Source organism: Odocoileus virginianus, chromosome 20 (genome assembly GCF_023699985.2).
Source record: "Odocoileus virginianus isolate 20LAN1187 ecotype Illinois chromosome 20, Ovbor_1.2, whole genome shotgun sequence".
NCBI lineage: Eukaryota > Metazoa > Chordata > Mammalia > Artiodactyla > Cervidae > Odocoileus > Odocoileus virginianus.
Genome location: NC_069693.1, coordinates 1903011 through 1924510, shown reverse-complemented (window position 1 = coordinate 1924510; position 21500 = coordinate 1903011). Strand labels below are relative to the sequence as shown.

Here is a 21500-nt window from a genome sequence, read left to right as displayed (position 1 = left end):
CAAATTCCAGGTGTCAAACAGAATGAAAAGCCAAGAAACTCAACACAAAACAGAGTTTAGACCCACTGCTGATATACCACATCTTCAAGGACTCAAGTTGTCCTTGAGAAGCAAGGCACAGGGGGTGTCTGTGGTACTGCACCTGTGGAAGGCTGGGGTCTGCGGTGACAGCTGTTGCAGACCAGATCTTGGTGGGACTTCCACAGTAAACATAATAGGCTGTCCCATAGCTTCTACAGTGGATGCATCCAGTTTATGTTGTTCCCTTCCCCATTGAATGTTGATTAATGAGATACAGTCTCAACTCACACTGAGTTGGAGGACTGATGATGATAATCAGTGTGGAAGCTCCTTACAACTTCTTCTTGTTAATCTGAATTTTTCTTACCAATTACTTTTTCACTTGCTTTAATACTAGTTGAAGAAATCATACAGCTCTCATGTTTAACTATAATGTTGGTCCATTATTTTTAATATTGAATGAATAGTTGCATATCATTCAAAGACCTTGAAGAGGACTTTTACCACATTTAAGAAATATCCACTCTCCACGAAATCACAAAAAAATGTATACTTGCATTTTTATATTGTTTATACAAACAATAGATAACAGCAAGGTGAGCAATAATAGAAAATTGGTTTTTTCAATCTCCCATGTGCATCAGTTTGTCACAAGTCCAAACTCATAACTGAGAGTTAAAAGGTTGAGCCTTTGAAATGTCTGCAAAGTTGTGAACTAACAGTGACTTGAACTTGGTACCTAATACAAAGAAGGGCAGAACTACCTGTTTTCCTGCCTGCAAGGAAGAGCTCTAGTTGTCAGGCAGTCACCTCAAAATGGGAAGTCTGGCATTCAGGAGTTGGCACTTTCAAAAATGGGCATATTTAAGGACTGATGAATTTCCAGGAGTATTACTGGGCTCAGTACAGTTGACTTGGAAACTTTTGGAAGCGGGGTTGTATAGTGAGGCATTTACTGATTGGTTGTTACCTAGGGGCCTGAACACTGTTGGCTGGATTCTAGAAGGTTGGCACTGTCAATTATTTGCTAATTTCTGGAAGCTTGAGTTTACTGGTGTGAGGCTGTTGCTGACTAGTTTTCACAGATTATCTGAAGTTATCTCTAATGTGTTTTCTTGTTCAAGATTTTGGAATTTGGCTAAAGGAAGTCTTTGCCTTCCACATATGAAAAATAAACTCATTAATTCTCAGTCCCCTCTTTTGTTTTCCTTAGCCAGACTCTCAGAAGAGACCATAAGGCATTATGAGAAGGCTGTTTATGGGGACATGTTTATGAGCTAATGTTGCCCCTAAATTATTTAATTGGCAATTACAGTGAGAGAAAAATAGCTCTAACTACTAACTTTTTATAATGTTAAAAAAAAAAAACCTGAAATCAGAATATTTAGGGTGTTGTGACAGTATCAATACAGGACACAGAACATGTGCTCTCTACACAGAACAGCTGGCAGTCTTATTTCCAATGTATGTCACGCAGCTACTCTTGTACCTGAATCCTTTTTAGTACTAACTGAACATTTATAGGTTAGTAAATATACAACAGCACAATTTCTTCATTCATTTTTACCTATTGGCAACTCTTTTTAAATACTGTCTTTACCTTTCCCTCCAAACTGTTAATGCATCATGTTTTCAAATATGAAAATAATCACATTTTTAACCAAACTCTGAGTGTGTCTAAGGTTTCAGCAAGCCCTGAGGTCTCGGCTTCATTTTCTGACTTCTCAGACTCAGTGACTTACTCACACTTGACCGTAGCCAAAACGCTGAGAAGCGATCAGTGACTCTTACTCAAACTTCATTGATTTCTTTTCTCCCACTGTCACAAATAAATTTCTCTAGAACCATTTCTGCCACTTCCCTTGAAAAACTATAAACTTATTATTAATAACATTTAACAACATCCATTTAACAAGTATTTTTCCAAAGACAAACCTCAACTCCCTGTGTATATACTGTTGCGATAATTTACGAGTGAAATGATAAACCATTTCCCAGCAAGGAGATGAGATTACGGAATCACAAACCTTTATATCAGGGATAAGCTGGCCCCTTTGCACACATGGTCAGATTCTGAGGGGCATATACTATCCTGGCAGAAGATGGCACAAGATAAGTTCTGCTTCTGTTAGAGAGGTTTCACATTCTTAATCACTCACTATTCAGGCAGGAAAGACATTTTCTGTGGGAACCAGGGGCACCTCTTAACCCTTTTAAGCTACTTTGGTGACTACAAACATCCCCTTTCCACGTTTCCCATCCTAAGCCCCGTCTGGGGGCTTTTCATATTGTGTTTGAGTGAACCTACTGAAACTTAGGGAAAGCAGAGTATTCATGTTTTTGACAAGCAACAAGATAGCTGACAACTATGAGACGATGCTGCGTAACATTACAGTATGGTGGATCCCTTTCCATGTGCAGTCGCTGGAAGTTTGCTACAATTCATGAAGTCTGAAATAATAGGTCTCTAAACATTTCTGTGACATGCCCTAGATTACATCCCAAGGAACTCTGGGTATACACCCTTCAAGAGCAGCAAAACCCCGCTGGGTTTACAGCTTCAGAATCTCATGTCCCAGAGCCCTTCCCATGCTCCCTTAGCCTTCAGCCACAGTCTGGAACTACCAACTTTGAGAAAGCACAGGTAACTAAGGTGGTGGAAACTACTCTACCTACAAGGCTGTGCAGCTATGGCCGTGCACCAGAGAGATTTCTGGGTAATGTAGCTTGCTCTGCCAACACCACCTACCAGCTCTTGGAGAGGAAGTCACTTCCTACCGGACCTGTAAAAGCCAAGAAGCACCCGCAGGGACACCAGGAAAAGGCGCTCCCTGCTCCAGCCACGGGAGGGCCTTCGCTTCCTCTTAAATGGGATGCTCCTAAATTTGTAGAGGAGTCTTGAAAAAGCCCACAAAGCTTAGGGACCTGTAACTTGAGATAGTCATATATTTGTAATAGTGGTAAAGAACCCGCCAGTCAATGCAGGAGACAGAAGCAGGTTCGATCCTGGGTCGGGAAGGCCCCTGGAGGAGGGCGTAGCATCCCACTCCAGTGTTCTTGCCTGAAGAATCCCACGGACAGAAGAGCCTGGCGGGCTGCCGTCCACGGGGTCGCCAGGAGTCGGACAGGGCTGAGCAACCTGGCATGCACACACTAACCACATCTAGTTCAAATCTGCACACCGAAACAGACACATCACATGACACTCTGTCCACTCATAGCTGTCACCTATCTTGTTGCCTGTAAACTACATGTAGACTAAAGTTTTAGACACTGTTTCATGACCTTCAGCATGCAAAAGACCCCAGACAGGGCATGAGGGAGAGTTGGAGAGGTGGTATCTTTCCTGCCTTGGTCATGAGTGATTGTGGTCGAACCTAGCAAACAACACTTTTATTGAAATGTTTATTAGTCTGAGTTTCTTTCAAAAGCTGAAGCCCAGCTCTAAAGGAGAGCAAATTATCATATGCCATTTCCTGCCAGGATCCATCACTAAACAAAGATGATAGATGACAAATTTTATGTACATTTTGCCACACCAAAATGATTAATGGTAAATGGATAAGAACTTTTATGACACAAACACACAGCTGAAAGACACTACAGGAAAAAAGCCAAATAAGAAAAATATAGAAAGATATGCCAATGGAAGCTTGGTTCAAAATTTAAGATATTAATTTCCTATGAAACAATTTAAATTTCCTTAAACTTAATTTACCCACTTTATTTATTTATTTTTTCACTTACCCACTTTAAACAACTTTTTCTCAGAGTGATTGTCAGAAAATGCAGCTCTAGTATATTACAGGGCCTTGCTTATTCCTATATGATGCCATGCTTTTGCACACACAAAATAATATTAAATATAATACTAAAAATACATTTTATATATATACAAAAAATAAATGCATTTACTGAAAGCAGCCATCCATGAATAACAATAAAGTTCTAGGAAATACAAACTGTACTGGGAATCCCCTGGCAGTCCGATGGTTAGGACTCTGCAGTTTAACTCCTGAGGTCCTGGGTTCAGTCCCGGGCAGGGAAATTAAGATCCTGCAAGCTACATGGTGCGGTTAAGAAAAAAAAAAAAATCACACTGTAATAGCTCCCTGGAGATGGCCGGTTGGCTAGGGCTGAGAGAGAGAATACAGAGGGGTCAGTGGAAATTCTATAAGTAATGGACATGTTCATTATTATGATGTTGGTGATGGTCCCCTTATGCACTCGTGTGAAAATACATTTTACACTTCCAGTGAATGGTTTAATATGTGTCAGTACCTCAGTAAATATGTCAATAAAATTTGGATTTCTTCATCTATAAATATCTGGCAAAGTATTAGTACTGACTCCATCAGCACCCTTCCCTATGTCTTAGGTGGGTCAATTCTGATTCCTTCTCAAAGCAGAAGGAAGTACTAACAAATGCTTCAACATGGGGACATTATGCTAAACTAAATAAGCCAGTTGCAAAGGGATGAAAAATGTATGATTATAATTGTATAAAGTATCCAGAGTAATCAAATTCATAGAGACATATCTGGTAGGGAAGGAGTAGGAAGAGATGTTGTTTAATGGGTGTAGAGTTTTATGTTTGCCAGATGACAAGAATTCTGGAGATGAGTTGTGTAATATGTGAGTTTTTACACATACTAAACTGTACAATTTAAAAGGTGGAGGGTTAACTTTGTTACATATATTTTACCACAGTCAAAATTAGAGCAGATATTTTGCTGAAGTCTTTCCCCATTTGTAACACTCTGCTGTGAACTTTTCGACGCTGAATGAGGTGGAAGTTTTGGCTGAACTTAATTTAAATTGTTGCAGAAATAAAGTCTTTCTCCATTGTGAAATCTCTGATGTGCAACAGGGCTGTATCACCTAAAGACTTATTCTACATTCATTGCTCTCAGAAGGCCTTCCTTTGCTGTTAACTCTTGATATCTGAGATGTACCCAAAAATTTCCCATGTTTCCTGTACTCCAAATGTCCACTCCGAATCAACTCAGACTGCTTCTCCAGTGTACGGAGTTTGGCGTTCTTGTGTGCTAAGTTGCCTCAGTTGTGTCCAAATCTGTGCAGCCCTATGGACTGTAGCCTTCCAGGCTCTTTTGTCCATGGGATTCTCCAGGCAAGAATACCGGAATGGGTTGCAATGCCCTCCTGCAGGGGATTTTCCACACCCAGGGATCAAACCAGCATCTTTTGTGTGTCCTACATTGGCAGGCAAGTTCTTTACCACTAGGAGTTTGGAGTAGTACCTAAAGAATTTACCATATTCTCTTAATTCATAGGGTTTTTACCACTGTGAATTCTTTCTCAATGAGGTTGTTCAGTTCAGTTCAGTTCAATTGCTCAGTCATGTCCGACTCTTTGTGACCCCATGGACTGCAGCATGTCAGGCCTCCCTTTCCATCACCAACTCCGAGTTTACTCAAACTGATGTCCATTGAGTTAGTGATGCCATCCAACCATCTCATCCTCTGTCATCCTCCTGCCTTCAATCTTTCCCAGCATCAGTGTCTTTTCAAATGAGTTACTTCTTCACATCAGGTGGCCTAAGTATTGGAGTTTCAGCTTCAACATCAGTCCTTCCAATGAATATTCAGGACTGATTTCCTTTAGGATAGACTGCCTGGCTCTCCTTGCAGTCCAAAGGATTCTCAAGAGTCTTCTCCAACACCACAGTTCAAAAGCATCCATTCTTCAGCACTCAGCTTTCTTTATAGTCCACCTCTCTTTATAGTCCAGCATCCATACATGACTACTGGAAAAACCATAGCTTTGACTAGATGGACCTTTGTTGGCAAAGTAATATCTCTGGTTTTTAATATGCTGTCTAGGTTGATCATAACTTTTCTTCCAAGGAGCAAGCATCTTTTAATTTCATGGCTGAAGTCACCATCTGCAGTGATTTTGAAGCCCCCCCAAATAAAGTCAGCCACTGTTTCCCCATCTATTTGCCATGAAGTGATGGGACCGGATGCCATGATCTTAGTTTTCTGAATGTTGAGCTTTAAGCCAACTTTTTCACTCTCCTCTTTCATTTTCATCAAGAGGCTCTTTAGTTCTTCGCTTTCTGCCATAAGGGTGGTGTCATCTGTGTATCTGAGGTTATTGATACTTCACCCGGCAATCTCAATTCCAGCTTGGGCTTCATCCAGTCCAGCATTTCTTATGATGTACTCTGCATATAAGTTAAGCAAGCAGGGTGACAACATACAGCCTTGACATACTCCTTTCCCTATCTGGAACCAGTCTGTTGTTCCATGTCCAGTTCTAACTGTTGCTTCCTGACCTGAATATAGATTTCTCAAGAGATACCAAGGGAATCAGATATTAATTAGAGGCTAATATTAATTAAATTAGGTATTAATTTAATTAAATTAGAGATACCAAGGGAACATTTCATGCAAAGGTGGGCTCAATAAGGGACAGAAATGGTATGGACCTAACAGAAGCAGAAGATATTAAGAAGAGGTGGCAAGAATACACAGAAAACTTATACAAAAGATCTTCATAACCCAGATAATCACAATGGTATGATCACTCACCTAGAGCCAGACATCCTCGTATGGAAGTCAAGTGGGCCTCAGGAAGTGTCACTATGAACAAAGTTAGTGGAGGTGATGGAATTCCAGTTCAGCTATTTCAAACCTAAAAGATGAGGCCGTGAAAGTGCTGCATTCAACATGCCAGCAAATTTGGAAAACTCAGCGGTGGCCACAGGACTGGAAAAGGCCAATTTTCATTCCAACCCCAAAGAAAGGCAATGCCAAAGAATGCTCAAACTACCACACAATTGCACTCAGGTCACCTGCTACTAAAGTAATGCTCAAAATTCTCCAAGCCAGGCTTCAACAGTACGTGAACTGTGAACGTTCAGATGTTGAAGCTGGTTTTAGAAAAGGCAGAGGAACCAGAGATCAAATTGCCTACATCCGTTGCATCATTGAAAAAGCAAGAGAGTTCCAGAAAAACCTCTATTTTTGCTTTATTGACTATGCCAAACAAAGCCTTTGACTATGGGGATCACAACGAGGTTGGGGTTGTTCCTAAAGAGTTCTCCACGTTAAGGGCACTCATATTGTCCTCACTGTGGATTTTCTGGTGATGTAGGAGGTGGGACTTCCTAACGAAGGCCTTTTGACATTTTCTGCATGCATGAGGCCTTTCTGCAGTATGGGTTTTCTGATGCTGAAAAGGTACATTCTTGTGGCTAAACACTTTCCCACAGGTTTTCTGATGCTAAAAAAGTACATTATTGTGGCTGAAGACTTTCCCACACTCTCTACACTCATAAGGCCTCTCTTCCATGTGATTTCTCCAATGTTTAATGAAATTGGAGTTGTACTGAAAGAATTCACCACATTTGCTACATTCATAAGGTCTTTCTCCAGTGTGATTTTGCCATTGTTTAATAAGCTTGGACTTGTACCTAAAGAATTCCTCACATTCACAGACTGGCTTATAAAGAACAGAACAGAAAGTTCATAAGGCTTTTCTACAGTATGAGTTCTTTGATATCTAGTGAGTGTGGAGATATACCAAAAGAATTTCCCACATTTCCTGTACTCATAAAGCCTTTCTGTGCCGTGAACACTGATGTTTAATGAGGACGGATATGTCCCTAAATAACTTTCCACATTCACTGCACTTGGCCTTTCTCCAGTATGAATTCTCTCATGTTTAATGAGTGTTGACTTAAAGAATTTCCCACATTCACCACATTTATAAGGCCTTCTTACATTGTGACCTCTCTGATGTCTGATGAATGCAGACCTGCACATGAAAGTTTTCCCACATTTGCTGCACTCATAAGGCCTTTCTCCGGTATGAACTCTCTCATGTCTCACAGTCTAGTTGCATCTAAAGCATTTCCCACATTATCTGCACTCGTAAGGGCTTTCTCCATTGTGAATTCTCTGATACTTTATAAAGCATTTCCCGCATTTGCTGTGCTCATAAAGCTGTATTCCAGTGTGGATTTTCTGGTGCTCACCAAGCATCTGTTTTCGGCTGAAGGCTTTCCCACACCGAGCGCACCTGTAACCACTCTGTTCACGACCAAAGGCCTCCTGGCACTCAGTGTCCCCACGTGGCTGCCCCACACCATGAGGGCCCAGCTGCTGCAGAAGGCCTGTGCTGCCTGGGAAGGGCTTCCCATCTCCACTGCACGTCAAGGTCCTCTCTCCTGTGTGAACACTGCTGTTGGTCAGAAATGAAGGCTGCCCCTCAGCCCTTCTGCAAAGTTTGTCTCTAATCTCCTTCTGGTGCTGGAAAAGGTCTGCTCCACAAATGTACCGTCCTTCATCAGGGTACATTCCATCATGCTCAGGCAGGGGCAAAAGGACTCTGGAGAGTGGGCCACACATGTCACTGGGCTGGGCCTTCCTGGAGGATGGACCTGGCTTTGCAGTCCTGACCTCTGACATCCCTACAGAAACAGAAGAGGCTAAGAGGCCTCCTCACCCTGGGCTCCATGCCAACAACCTGTAACCAGATAGATGCTGGTAAAGTGCATGTTGACTTTGATGGAAAGGACAGCCCCATCAGAAATATGTGTGTCACACACACCCAAGACCAAAGCCAGATTCAGGAAGGTCTGCTGTGCAGAGATGGACCTGGGGAGCTTACATGATGAGAGCACCCTGACCACGGCTAAGGAGTGAAGGAAAAGTTACTGTTTCCATTTATTTGAGATGCTATGATAAAATATCACAGGCTGACTGGCTTATAAGTAAGAGAAATTTATTTCTCACACTTGTAGAAGATGGAATCTGGAGATCAGTCTGCATTTTTCTAGGGTACAGACTTCTTCATTGTCCTCACATGGTGGAAGGAGCTTTTATGATAGCATGAATCTCATTCACAAGGGCTCTGCCTGCATGACCTGGTCACCCTAAAGTCCCTATCTCCCAATACTGTCACCTTGGGCACAAGGTTTTCAACATATGGATTTGGGGGCAAAACTAACATTCAGACCATAGCAGGGAGGAAAGGCAGGCCTCCAAGTAAACACAGGCATGGCTACTAGTGGCAGTAAGCACTGCAGCAAAGGTTGTTTCCAGACCTAGAAATACCTGACAACAAAAGTGATGCTACATTCCAAGAACTATATGAATATGTGCAGACCTCAAGACATCTCATGTATAGGTCAAATGTAGAACACTGCAAAGGGCCCAATGAAATGGAACATGTGACAAATGAAGGCCCCTGTAGGTGTGCTTAGACTGTGGCAACAGAAAGCAAAATGCAGAAGAAAAAGAAGCAAGGTGTGGCCAGTGGTCATAGCATCAGTCAATGGTGAACATAGAACAGGTTCCCAGCTCTGACATGACACCCTTTCCCAGGATGTCGCACCAAGCCCGGGTACTTTTAAGTGTCTCCTGCCATTGATGCAGTAATGTCCACACTATAAGGTACCCAGGGTTCTCTAGAGATTCAACACAGGTCATCTGATGTGCTAAAACTGGAAAATCCTGCCAAAATTTGAAGAGTGTGGTTTATGAACCACCACCAACCTCATGCTACCAGTCAAGGCCTGATAACCTGTGCACCCCAGCTCCAGCACCCCATTCCCACCAGATATGACAAAACCAACAGTTCCGTGCACATCCCACCTCAGTATCACCTGCAGCTGTCTGGACATTTTGCATCCTGTGGCCAGGACTCCCTGCCACACCTTCCCCCATCAGTTGTCAGAAATGGAACCATTCCATATAACCCAGGACTAAATATAGGGTTTTGGACCTGGTGAGAGCACATGGTCTACAGATACAAGACAGAAAAAAGGGACAGAAATCTTGGGACACTGCCATTCCCTGAGGGTGTATATATCAGGATGATAAAACCAGCCAGGTGATAATCAGGACAGGTAAGAGGTGGGACCCCTCCACTCACCTGTACAGGGTCCATGAGCACCTCCTCCTCCACCCGATCCCTCCTGGCCCAGTCCACACCCTCCACTCCTTTTATATCTCCAGCCCTGCCTCCTCCCTCTGCTTCGACATTATGTTCACCTCCACATTTGCCATCTCCATTTGGTGACATCTCCATCTTGACATGTGTTAGGATCAACATGTCCAAATACAACAATGATCTTCCCCCTGGAACCTGCTCTCTTGCTGACTTCCCCATCGGCATATTTTCAGGCAAAAAAAACCCCCTGAGTTGGCCCTTCACTCCCTGCTTCTGCTCACAGTCACACATGGCACATCAGAAAATCCTGTACTCTCTACTGACGAAACCTACCCAGAGTCTCACCCCATCTCCCGCTACCTCTCTTGTCCAGCCTCTCCCATAATTCTACCGGAGTCTATCACGGTGGCCTCCTCAGCAGTCTCCCTGCCTCCATTTCTCCTTTTCTCCCAATTTTTATCTTCTAACTCTGGACAAGGTTCTCCAATCCCCATTCCCTGCACAATCTTCCACAGCTCCCACCTGCTCAGGATGCCATTTCAGGTGAGACACCTCGTTTCCTTCTGTCCCAGAAAAAGTGACCCCAGGTTTTCCCAACGCTGCCGACTTGGTAGCATCTGCAAGCCGTGCACCGTCGCCCCCAAGGGAACTCTCTCCCTCACCCCGGCTCAGTGGCTGGAAGGCGACCGCTCACACGGCCGGCCTCAGTTCTGGACTCCATGGCTGACCGTCAGGGACCCGAGCGGGCGTCCCTCGGTCCGGATCTCAGTCTCGGAAGTGGTGGGGAGAAGGAGAACCCACCTGAGCCGACCTCATCCCTGAGCCTCTCCTCCCGCTTTTTTGCCCCATCACTTAAAGGTGTCCGACGAGGGATTACCCGCACTGTGGCCTGTCAGGCTCTTCTGTCCATGGAATTCTCCAGGCCAGAATATTGGGGAGGGAAGACAGGCAAGAACTCCGGAAGTCCCGCCCCAGAGGATGCGCACGCAGCCACTTGTCCCACCTCTAACCTCTCATTGGTCTAGCCGCCGCCTATCACCGAGTCAATAGGGTTCAGCAGGCCTATGATTTCGTCCGCGTGCATTTGGGAGCGCGACTTCCGGCTTCTATGAGCTGGTCGGTGTTCGTGCTCTTTTCACCGTTTTTAGGGCACTGAGTTCTGAGTGGGGACCGAAGTGAATGGATCACGCGAGGAGAGATGTTAGCCCGCTGCCCAGAGCCGACTGTGAGCCCCCCAGCCCCACCCCCGGAGCCCACAGTCGACCACGCTGCGCTCACTGCCGCCCCCGCTTGCCTAGGTCACTGGCCGTGGGGAAAGCCGGGTGGGGAGAGGTGGCGAGGTAGGTGGCTAGAGCATTGATAGAGAAAATCACTTAATTGCAGCTCCACACTCATTAGACATTGGAGGAGTCCCACTGGAAAAAGGCCTTTTTAGTCCCGTTAACGTGGGAACGTTTTGTAGTTAAAACTCCAGACTCCATAAAAACTAGCGAATTCACGTTGATATGAGGCCTTTTGAGAACAGCGGATGTGGGAACATCATTGCACGCGACTCTGGTCTCCTTAAACATGGTTGAATTTACCCTGGAGAAATGCCTTCTGAGTGCAATGAATGTTGTAAAGTCTATATTCCAAAACTAGCCAAACTTCATTTGGCCCCAAAAAAATCACACCAGATCTTAAGAAGGAAGCAAATGGGGAAAGAAGTTCAGCCAAAAGTCAGTTCTGATCGGCGATGTGAAGTACGTATTATGTACTTTGGGGTTTGTTTTCTTTCTTGTGTTAAAACACACATACATAAAACTTGCCATCTTAAGAATTTGTGTGCAGTTAAGTATTGTCAAGTACATTCTTACCGTTATGCAACTAATGTCCAGAGCTCCTCTTCCTCTTGCAAAAGTGCAACTCTGTACCCATTAAAGAACAACTGCTCCTCTCCTCCTCCATCCCCTGGCAACCACTATTCTACTGTGTCCTTGACTGCCCTAACTGCCTCATGTAAAAAAATCATACAGGTTGTGTATTTCTGAACACTTCACTTAGCATAATTTCACATTTCATCTGTCACTTCATATTTCAGAAGTCCCTTCTTTTTTGAGGCTGAATAATACTCAATAGTATGCGTAGACCACATTAGCGCATTCATCCATTGATGGACACTTTTCCCCCATTATTTTGGCTGCTGTAAAAAGTGCAGTTTTGGCTGTTGTAAAGACTGCAGCTGTGAGAATGACTGCACAGATATCTTCCTGTGATACTGCTTTCAATTCTTTTGGGTGTACAGCCAGAATTGGAATTGCTTGTTCATTCTGTTCCTGTTCTACATTCATTCTGTTTTTGATATTTTGAACTGTTTCCTCTATTGGATGTACCATTTTATGTTTCCATCAAAGGTTCACAGAGTTCCAGTATCTCCACAACCACTTCAACATAATTTTATTTTCCATTTCATGTTTCATAGTGGGTGTCCTAATGGATGTGAAGTAGTGTCTGATTGTGGTTTTGTTTACGATCACATACTTCTTGGCCATTTGTCTGTATTCATGTTTAAAATGTGTTGGACTTTCCTGGTGGTTCAGTGGTTAATAACTTGCCTGCCAATGCAAGGGACATGGATTAAATTCCTGGTCTAGGAAGATACCATGTGCCACAGGGCAACTAAGTCTGTGATCTGCAATCACTGAAGCCTGCATGCCTAGAGCCTCTGTTTTGCAACAGGAGAAGCCACTACAATGAGAAGCCTGTACATATGAAGAGTAACCCCACTCGCTGCAAATAGGAAAATACTGTGCACAGCAACAAAGACTCAGTACAGCTGTAAATTTAAAAATTGTCTATGTTTACCACTTTTAAGTCGTGTTTTTTTTTTTTTAGATTATTTTTCTCATTCTTGAGTTGTAGCAGTTCTAGATACTTATCAAATATACAATTTGTAAATTATTTTCTTCCATTCAGTGGGTTGCCTTTTCACTGTTAGCTGTGTCTTTGCACAGAATTTTGTATCTTTATTTTTCCTTTTGTTTCCTATGCTTTTCATGTCAACACCAAAAAAAAAAAAAAAAAAAATTCAAATCCATTATCATGAAGCTTTCCCCCTATGTATTTTCCCCTAAGTGTTTTATGAGTTTAATCTTACTGTTAGGCCACTGATCATTTTGAACTCATTTTTGGCCATGGTGTAAGAGTCCAACCTCATTCATGTAAATGCAGATATCCACTTTCCTACAGTTTGTTGGAGAGACTGTGCTCCCATTGAAATGTCTTGGCACTCTTGTCTATTATTTCTTCAAATATATTAGCATCCAGTTCTGGGCACTCTGTTCTGCTTCCAAGGTCTAAAAGTTTGCTTTTATGACGGTACCACAGTGTGTTATTACTTTTTATTTTTTATCACAGTATTGTTGATTTACAACGTTGTGTTTCAGGTGTACAGCAGAGTGAATCAGCTGTACATGTACATATATCCACTCTTTTAAAGATTCTTTGTTTACAGAGTATTGAGTAGAGTTCCCTGTGTGACACAACAGGTCATTACTAGTTATCCTGAAATGTAATTTTATGAAAACACTATCTTGATTCACTTTAAGTCCCTAGCCTGATGCTAGTCATTTCCTCTTTTGAAGCAGCTGGTTAAGTCCATACCCAATCACTGTCCATATCAGACATTCACACTCTGGACTGCTATACCCCATCCCTTATGTCCCAGGGCCAAAATACCAGGCAACTGAAGACAGCCTTTGTACCCTTGCTCCTTGAAGCTATTCCAGCGAGGTCACCCATGGGAAGCCTGGGAATCCTAGCTAGCCACACACCACTTGCTATATACAGGGTGCTCCCTACAGTGCCAGTTGCTTACCATGTCTCTGTACGGCCTGCTGGGTGCCCCACCTGATGCCCTATCACAGTCTAAGCCCTAAGGAACAGAGTTCTGCCTTTTGTCTAGCCAAGTGTCATCAAAAACATTTAAATCTTACAAAACGACTGAACACCCAGAAGAGTATTAGGAATGCAGTGAACATTGAAAGTTATTCAGCCTAAACAGTTATTAGCCTAAACTGAAACAGCACTCAGTTCAATTACTCAGTCATGTCCCACTCTGTGACTCAATGGACAGCAGCACGCCAGGCTTCCCTGTCCATCACCAATTGCCAGAGCTTGCTCAAACTCATGTCCATCAAGTTGGTGATGCCACCCAACCACCTCATCCTCTGTCGTCACCTTCTCCTTGCTGCTTTCAATATTTCCCAACATCAGGGTCTTTTCCAATGAGTCAGTTATTTGCATCAGTTGGCCAAGTATTGGCGTTTCAGCTTCAGCATCAGTCCTTCCAATAAATATTCAGGACAGATTTCCTTTAGAATTGGCTGGTTTGATCTCTGTGTAGTCCAAGGAACTCTCAACAGTCTTCTCCCAACACCACAGTTCCAAAGCATCAATTCTTCAGCGCTCAACTTTATAGTCCAACTCTCACATCCATACATGACTGGAAAAGCCATAGCTTTGGCTACATGGACCTTTATTGGCAAAGTAATGTCTCTGCTTTTTAATATGCTGTCTGGGGTGGTCATAACTTTTCTTCCAAGGAGCAAGCATCTTTTAATTTCATGGCTGCAGTCACCATCTACAGTGATCTTGGAGCCCCCAAAAATAAAGTCTCTCACTGTTTCCATTGTTTCCCCATCTATTTGCCATGAAGTGATGGGACCGGATGCCATGATCTTAGTTTTTTGAATGCTGAGTTTCAAGCCAGGTTTTTCATTCTTCTCTTTCACTTTCATCAAGAGGCTCTTTAGTTCCTCTTTGCTTTCTGCCATAAGGATGATGTCTTCTGCGTATCTAAGGTTGATATTTCTCCTGGCAATCTTGATTCCAGCTTCTGCTGCATCCAGCCTGGCATTTTGCATGATGTATTCTGCATATAAATTAAATAAGCAGGGTGACAATATACAGCCTTGACATGCTCCTTTCCCAATTTGGAACCAGTCTGTTGTTCCATGTCTGGTTCTAACTGTTGCTTCTTGACCTGAATACAGGTCTCTCAAGAGGCAGGTCAGGTGGTCTGGTATGCCCATCTCTTTAAGAATTTTCCACAGTTTGTTGTGATCCACACAGTCAAAGGCTTTGGTGTAGTCAATAAAGCAGAAGTAGATGTTTTTCTGGAACTCACTTTCTTTTTTGAGATCCAGTGGATGTTGGCAATTTGATCTCTGGTTCCTCTGCCTTTTAAAATCCAGCTTGAACATCTGGAAGTAGACAGTTCGCGTACTGTTGAAGCCTGGCTTGGAGAATTTTGAGCATTACTTTACTAGGATGTGAGATGAGTGCAATTGTGCATTTGTGTGTAATTTGAGCATTCTTTGGCATTGCCTTTCTTCGGGACTGGAATGAAAACTGACCTTTTAAAGTCCTGTGGCCACTGCTGAGTTTTCCAAATTTGCTTTCAAATTGAGTACAGCACTTTCACAGCATCATCTTTTAGGATTTGAAATAGTGCAACTGGAATTCTATCACCTCCACTAGCTTTGTTTGTAGTGACACTTCCTGAGGCCCACTTGACTTCACATTCCAGGGTGTCTGGCTCTAGATGAATGATCACACCACCAGGTTATCTGCGTCATGAAGATCTTTTTTGTATAGTTCTTCTGTGTATTCCTGCCACCTCTTTTAAATATCTTCTGCTTCTATTAGGTCCATAATGTTTCTGTCCTTTATTGTGCCCATCTTTGCATGAAATGTTCCCTTGGTATCTCTTAATTTTCTCGAAGAGATCTCTAGTGTTTCCCATTCTATTGTTTTCCTCTATTTCTTTGCATTGATCACTGAGGAAGGCTTTCTTATCTCTCCTTGCTATTCTTTGGAACTCTGCATTCAGATGGGTATATCTTTCCTTTTCTCCTTTACCTTTAGCTTCTCTTCTTTTCTCAGCTATTTGTAAGACCTCCTCAGACAACCATTTTGCCTTTTTGCATTTGTTTTTTGGGGATGGTCTTGATCACTGCCTCCTGTACAATGTCAGGAACCTCCTTCCATAGTTCTTCAGGCACACTGTCTGTCAGATCTAGTCCCTGGAATCTATTTGTCACTTCCACTGTATAATCATTAGGGATTTGATTTAGGTCATACATGAATGGTCCAGTGGCTTTCCCTGCTTTCTTCAATTTAAGCTGGAATTTTGTAATAAGGAGTTTATGATCTGAGCCACAGTCAGCTCCAGGTCTTGTTTTTGCTGACTGTATAGAGCTTCTCCATCTTTGGCTGCAAAGAATATAATCAATCTGATTTCAGTATTGACCATCTGGTGATGTCCATGTGTAGAGTATTCTCTTGTGTTGTTGGAAGAGGGTGTTTACTATGAGCAGTGTGTCCTCTAGACAAAACTCTGTTAGCCTTTGGCCTGCTTCATTCTGTACTCCAAGGCCGAACTTGCCTGTTACTCCCGGTATCTCTTGACTTCCAACTTTTGCATTCCAGTCCCCTATGATGAAAAGGACATATTTTTTGGGTGTTAGTTCTAGAAGGTCTTGTAGGTTTTCACAGAAATGGCCAACTTCAGCTTCTTCAGTATTACTGGTTGGGGTATAGACTTGGATTATTGTGATGTTGAATGGTTTGCCCTGGAAAGGAACAGAGATCATTCTGTCGTTTTTGAGATTCCACCCAAGTACTGCATTTCAGACTCTCTTGACTATGAGGGCTGCTCCATTTCTTCTAAGGGATTTTTGCCCACAGTAGTAGATATAATGGTCATCTGAATTAAATTCGCCTATTTCACTCCATTTTAGTTCACGGATTCCTAAAATGTCGATGCCCATTCTTGCCATCTCCTGTTTGACCACTTCCAATTTGCGTTAATTCATGGACCTAACATTCCAGGTTCCTATGCAATACTGTTCATTACAGCATCAGACTTTACTTCCATCACCAGTCACATCCACAACTGGGTATTGTTTTCACCTTGGCTGATGTCTCTTCATTCTTTCTAGAGTTATTTCTCCCTTATTCTCCAGTAGCATACTGGGCACCTGCCGACCTGGGGAATTAATCTTTCAGTATCAGAAAGATGTCAGAACCCCCAGGGAATTTGACTTTGGAGGGCAGTGGGATTTGATTACAGAACTTACACAGATTGGGAAAACAGACTCTTGGAGGGCACAAACAAAACGTTATGTGCACCAGGTGCCAGGAGAAAGGAGCAGTGACCCCACAAGAGACTGACCCGGACTTGTCTGGGAGTGTCTGGGAGTCTCTGGCAGAGGCGTGGGTCAGTGGTGGCCTGCTGCAGGTTTGGGGGGCTGACTGCATCAGTGCATGCATGGGCCCTTTTGAAGGAAGTTACCATTATCTTCACTACCTCCACCATAGTTTGGTCTCACGTCAAACAATAGGGAGGGAACACAGCCCCACCCATCAACAGAACAAAAAAAAAAAAGATTTAATGAGCATGGCCCCGCCCATCAGAACAAGACCCAGTTTCCCCCATAGTCAGTGTCTCCCATCAGGAAGCTTCCATAAGCCTCTAATCCTTCACCATCAGAGGACAGACTAAAAGCCGCTATCACAGAAAACTAACCAACCTGATCACATGGACCACAGCCTTGTCTAACTCAAACTATGAGCCATGCTGTGTAGGGCCACCCAAGATGGACAGGTCACAGTGGAGAGTTCTGATAAAACGTGGTCCACTGCAGAAGGGAATGGCAAACCACTTCAGTATTCTTGCCTTGAGAACCCCATGAACAGTGTGAAACAGCACTAGTAAATTTAAACCAGGGAAACATCTTAGGTGTGTGGGCAATGTACTTCTTTCCTTGTCCTACATAATCACACAGCATAGTTCTGGAGGTTAGTCTTTGTGAAGGAGGAATCAGCCAGGAATTGAACTGCAAGCATTCAGACATCTGAGGGAATTTCTCTTAAGTCCCAAGTCCACTGGAGACTTTCACGGTAACCTCATCCTTTGGGACCTGCCTGGAATCCTTGCCAGTATCTGTTATGGAGCCTTCCCTCCTCCACTACATGGCATGGATGCAGTGCATGTGAGTCACTGTACATGTAGAAAGTAACACTTTTACCCTTCATCTGGAGGGCTCAGCAGCCTCCTGACTTTGGGATGTCTCCCTCCGCCCACCCAAGACAGTTTTGGGTGAGGTGATATACAGCTCTGGACCAGATGACTCTAGCTGCTTCTGCATGCAGCTTGTGGAGACATCCCTTCTTGGTGAGTATATCTGATTGCCTTGTAGTTGTTGGGTTAATTTTTCCACCCTCAAAGTCACCTAGGCCCGGGTTATCAGCAGAGCTCAGAAGGGATTTGAAACTCCTCTCTCCCCGCATCAAAGCTCTCTAGACACAGGGACCACCACCCTACTCACCTGTCTGACAAGGTCAAGATTCCCCATTCTGTCGCTCATGAGCTCTGTCTTGGTAACAGAGATGTTCCATTGCTCGCATCTGCTCTCACGTACGTGTACCATTCTTAATGATGCCCTTCTTCCCTGTTCATGTCTCTGTGGGCCATGTCATCCCACCCCTCAGAGCTCGGTGCTTGCTGTGTGGAGCATCCAGGCCACTGGTGGCCCCCCTCTGAGTGACCACAGCCATGAAGATGATGCAGAGAAAACTGGATGATAGAATGAACCCTAGTGGGCCCTTCGCCCACTGAGATGCAGGTCATTCCTAATTCTAGTTTGGGGGGTGGGGGGGCAGGGCCCTGGTCTCCTTACAGGCCCCTTTGTCCCAAAGCACTCCCAGGAATGGAAAGAACAACTCTCTGCTTCGAACCAAGAATCATTTCCTGAGAGTGAATTCTCCGCCATCTCCAACTCATGGATCCCAGGGCTCAGATTCAGGTACAGCTACAACCCTGCTACAATCTTGCAAGCTAAAAGAGTGTACATCTTCAAAATGTTACTTTCGCAAAGAATATAGAAACCACCAGCTATTCGTCAGACATTGCACATTTAGCAGGGAAAAATGATTATTTTCTCAATGAGAGCTGTGTGTGTCCTAACAACATAGGATAGACCACCCACAGGAGGGTTTGTGCCCTTGGCAACACAGAGTGTGCATTTGATTATATAAAAGGCGCCAAGGAGGGCTCAGAGTGAGGACTTGTTATATCTTTGTGGACAATGCTTTTTTTAAAAACCAAAGATCACATTGATTATTTAATCCAGTTTTGAAATTAGCCCCAAAGATTTTTCCAGCCATAGAAGGGAATTTGAAAACATCCTGACTGATAAGAGCGTCCTAGGGGCATCAGACTATAGGCGTTGACTGTGGGACTCACACATGCTACGGGATCACCCTGGTTTGCCTGGTAAAGTTCTAGGCTCTTTTTAACACTTCACAGAAACTTTTTTCTTTTTTTCTGCAAAAAGCATTGTGGTTTCCCTTTGATTGTTTCAGCTTGAGGCTGAACCTTCGGAAGAGAAACTCGCCCAGCCCAGCCTGGGGACCAGCCAGCCTGTGGAGGTTGGTCAGGTGGGCAACCATCATCATCTGAGTTTCAGCTGCTTCTGCAGGACGTGGCTCCAGGAAGTCAGGGAGGTGGACACGGCATGGGGAAAACCTGGGGCCTGGGGACCCACGAAGGCCTGGCTTAGGTTCTTCTCCATGAGCAGGGTGGCCCCATGGCGTCCGGGGTCTGACCCCCTCATCCCCAGACCACTTCTGCAAGTCCTGGAAGAGGGCGAAGCCACAGCGCTGGATCTGCATTTTCAAGAGGCTCGGGGACCTCCTGCTTCTCCTTCATCAATCTGAGGAACTGTGTCCCACCCCCTCCAGAGTCACCTCCTCATTGGGGGTGGAAAGAGACGCCCTCAGAGGTAGGGTAGGAGGCCCGCAGATGCATGTTTACCAGGCAGGTGACGTGGCCTCCATCTGGGTGGAGAAATTATACCGAATCTGGAAGCTCACAGCTGGCTGGCAATAAGCAGCTCAGCTCAGAAAACGGTGTTGGCTGGTCCCAGAGTCCAAGGATGTTGAGTGGGTGATCCTGGAGGTTACGACTGAATAAAGGGTTGGAGGGGGATCGCAGGCTGAAGGAAGGGGCATCCTGGGTCTGTTCCGACCAAACACTGTGGAAGTTAAGAGACAGACCTGTGGGATCGCCCAGAAGCTTTCATAATATTAAGCCATGAGATTTCTTCTCCATGTTTGTTTTTCTGAATTTAACAGGAATTTACCTTGCATGCATGGTTAGTCGCTTGTCACACAACCCTTTGCGATCCTGTGGACTAGATCTCCACTGTCCATGAGATTCTCCAGGCACGAATACTGGAGTGGATTGCCATGCCCTCCTCCAGGGGATCTTCCCAACCCAAGGATTGAACCTGTATCTCTTGTATCTCCTGCACTGGCCCACGTGTTTTTTTTTTTTTGTTGTTGTTGTTGTTGTTTTTACCACTAATGCCACCTGGGAAGCCTGGAATTTAATTTAGATATGTATTTTACTGGGATTTGTGTAGCTGCAATTCAATACATAGCAAACTTCTCAGGTAGTCTTAGAAATGCTTGTCCCCTTGAGAGGAAAGACTTGAAGAAACACCAGGAGGAAGAAAGAATTAGGACTCACCCAAGACGGTCACACAGCTCAGTGATCATCTCTGCCCCTCTGGGTAAAACAAACCATCCAAACAATGGCTAACACTCCAGATAAATAGTTCTTCCCTTCCCCAAACCGTTCTTAATCCACTGTCACTGAAACTCACTCGGCGCATGCTGACCCTCCAGTAGAGACCATCTCCTCCACCAGCCCTGTCACCAGCTCTGTGCCCTTCAGACCGGGCCCTCACAGCAGGCATTTCCCATAAGGTTTGCTGCTTCCCGCACGTGGGTCCATTGCTCCTGTGTGCAACTGGTCTTCAAACGTGAGTCTGCCAGAGACGCAAGGTGAGCACCAGCTCCTGTTCCGAGCGCCATCAGTGTAGAACCCTAGGCAGAGGTGACTGGGCAGAATCAGTCCATCTCCATGGCAACCACTGTCATGGGCCATCTTGTTTGTCATGACCCATCCTGTCCCTAATCAGCCAGTTCCCATCTCCATATTAGGTAGGCCAAGTGGGCACCAAAAGAGCCCGGACCAATGACTTAATGCCATCCCTGTCCATAAGAATTTTCTTTATCCCAAGCCTATAAAAATTGGCCAAAACCCCACAAAAGCATTGGCTCTCCCTGTCTGTCAGGAAGTCAGCCTGCTGTCTTCTCAGTGCCCCTCACTACCTCTTCCTTTTGCTCTCAATAAACTCTCTCTTCTAAAATACTGCATCTGGAAACTCTTCCAACCCATGCTCAGACTGCCCCAACCATCAGCACACCATCAAACCTGCAGGGGTGGTGCTAGGATGGGGAAGGACGGGGCTGTCTCCCAGCCAGGTAGAGGCTGCCTGGTCACACTAGTCCATGTGCGTGATTGTGGTCCTGTGTGTGACCCACACACCAGGACCTAGGGCCTCCCTCTCCCGTGCCTGCTCCCTGGAGCCTGTGTGCATTTGTGTCATCACACTCCTATCCATTCCCACGAGCCTCTGATGTGTGTCGCATGCCCTGGTTGTGTT

At 44.4% G+C, this 21500-nt stretch overlaps 1 pseudogene; it reads right to left on the bottom strand.

Moving 5' to 3' along the window:
• Positions 1-391: 391 nt before the first annotated feature.
• Positions 392-11173, bottom strand: LOC110147638 (zinc finger protein 547 pseudogene; annotated as a pseudogene).
• Positions 11174-21500: the final 10327 nt, after the last annotated feature.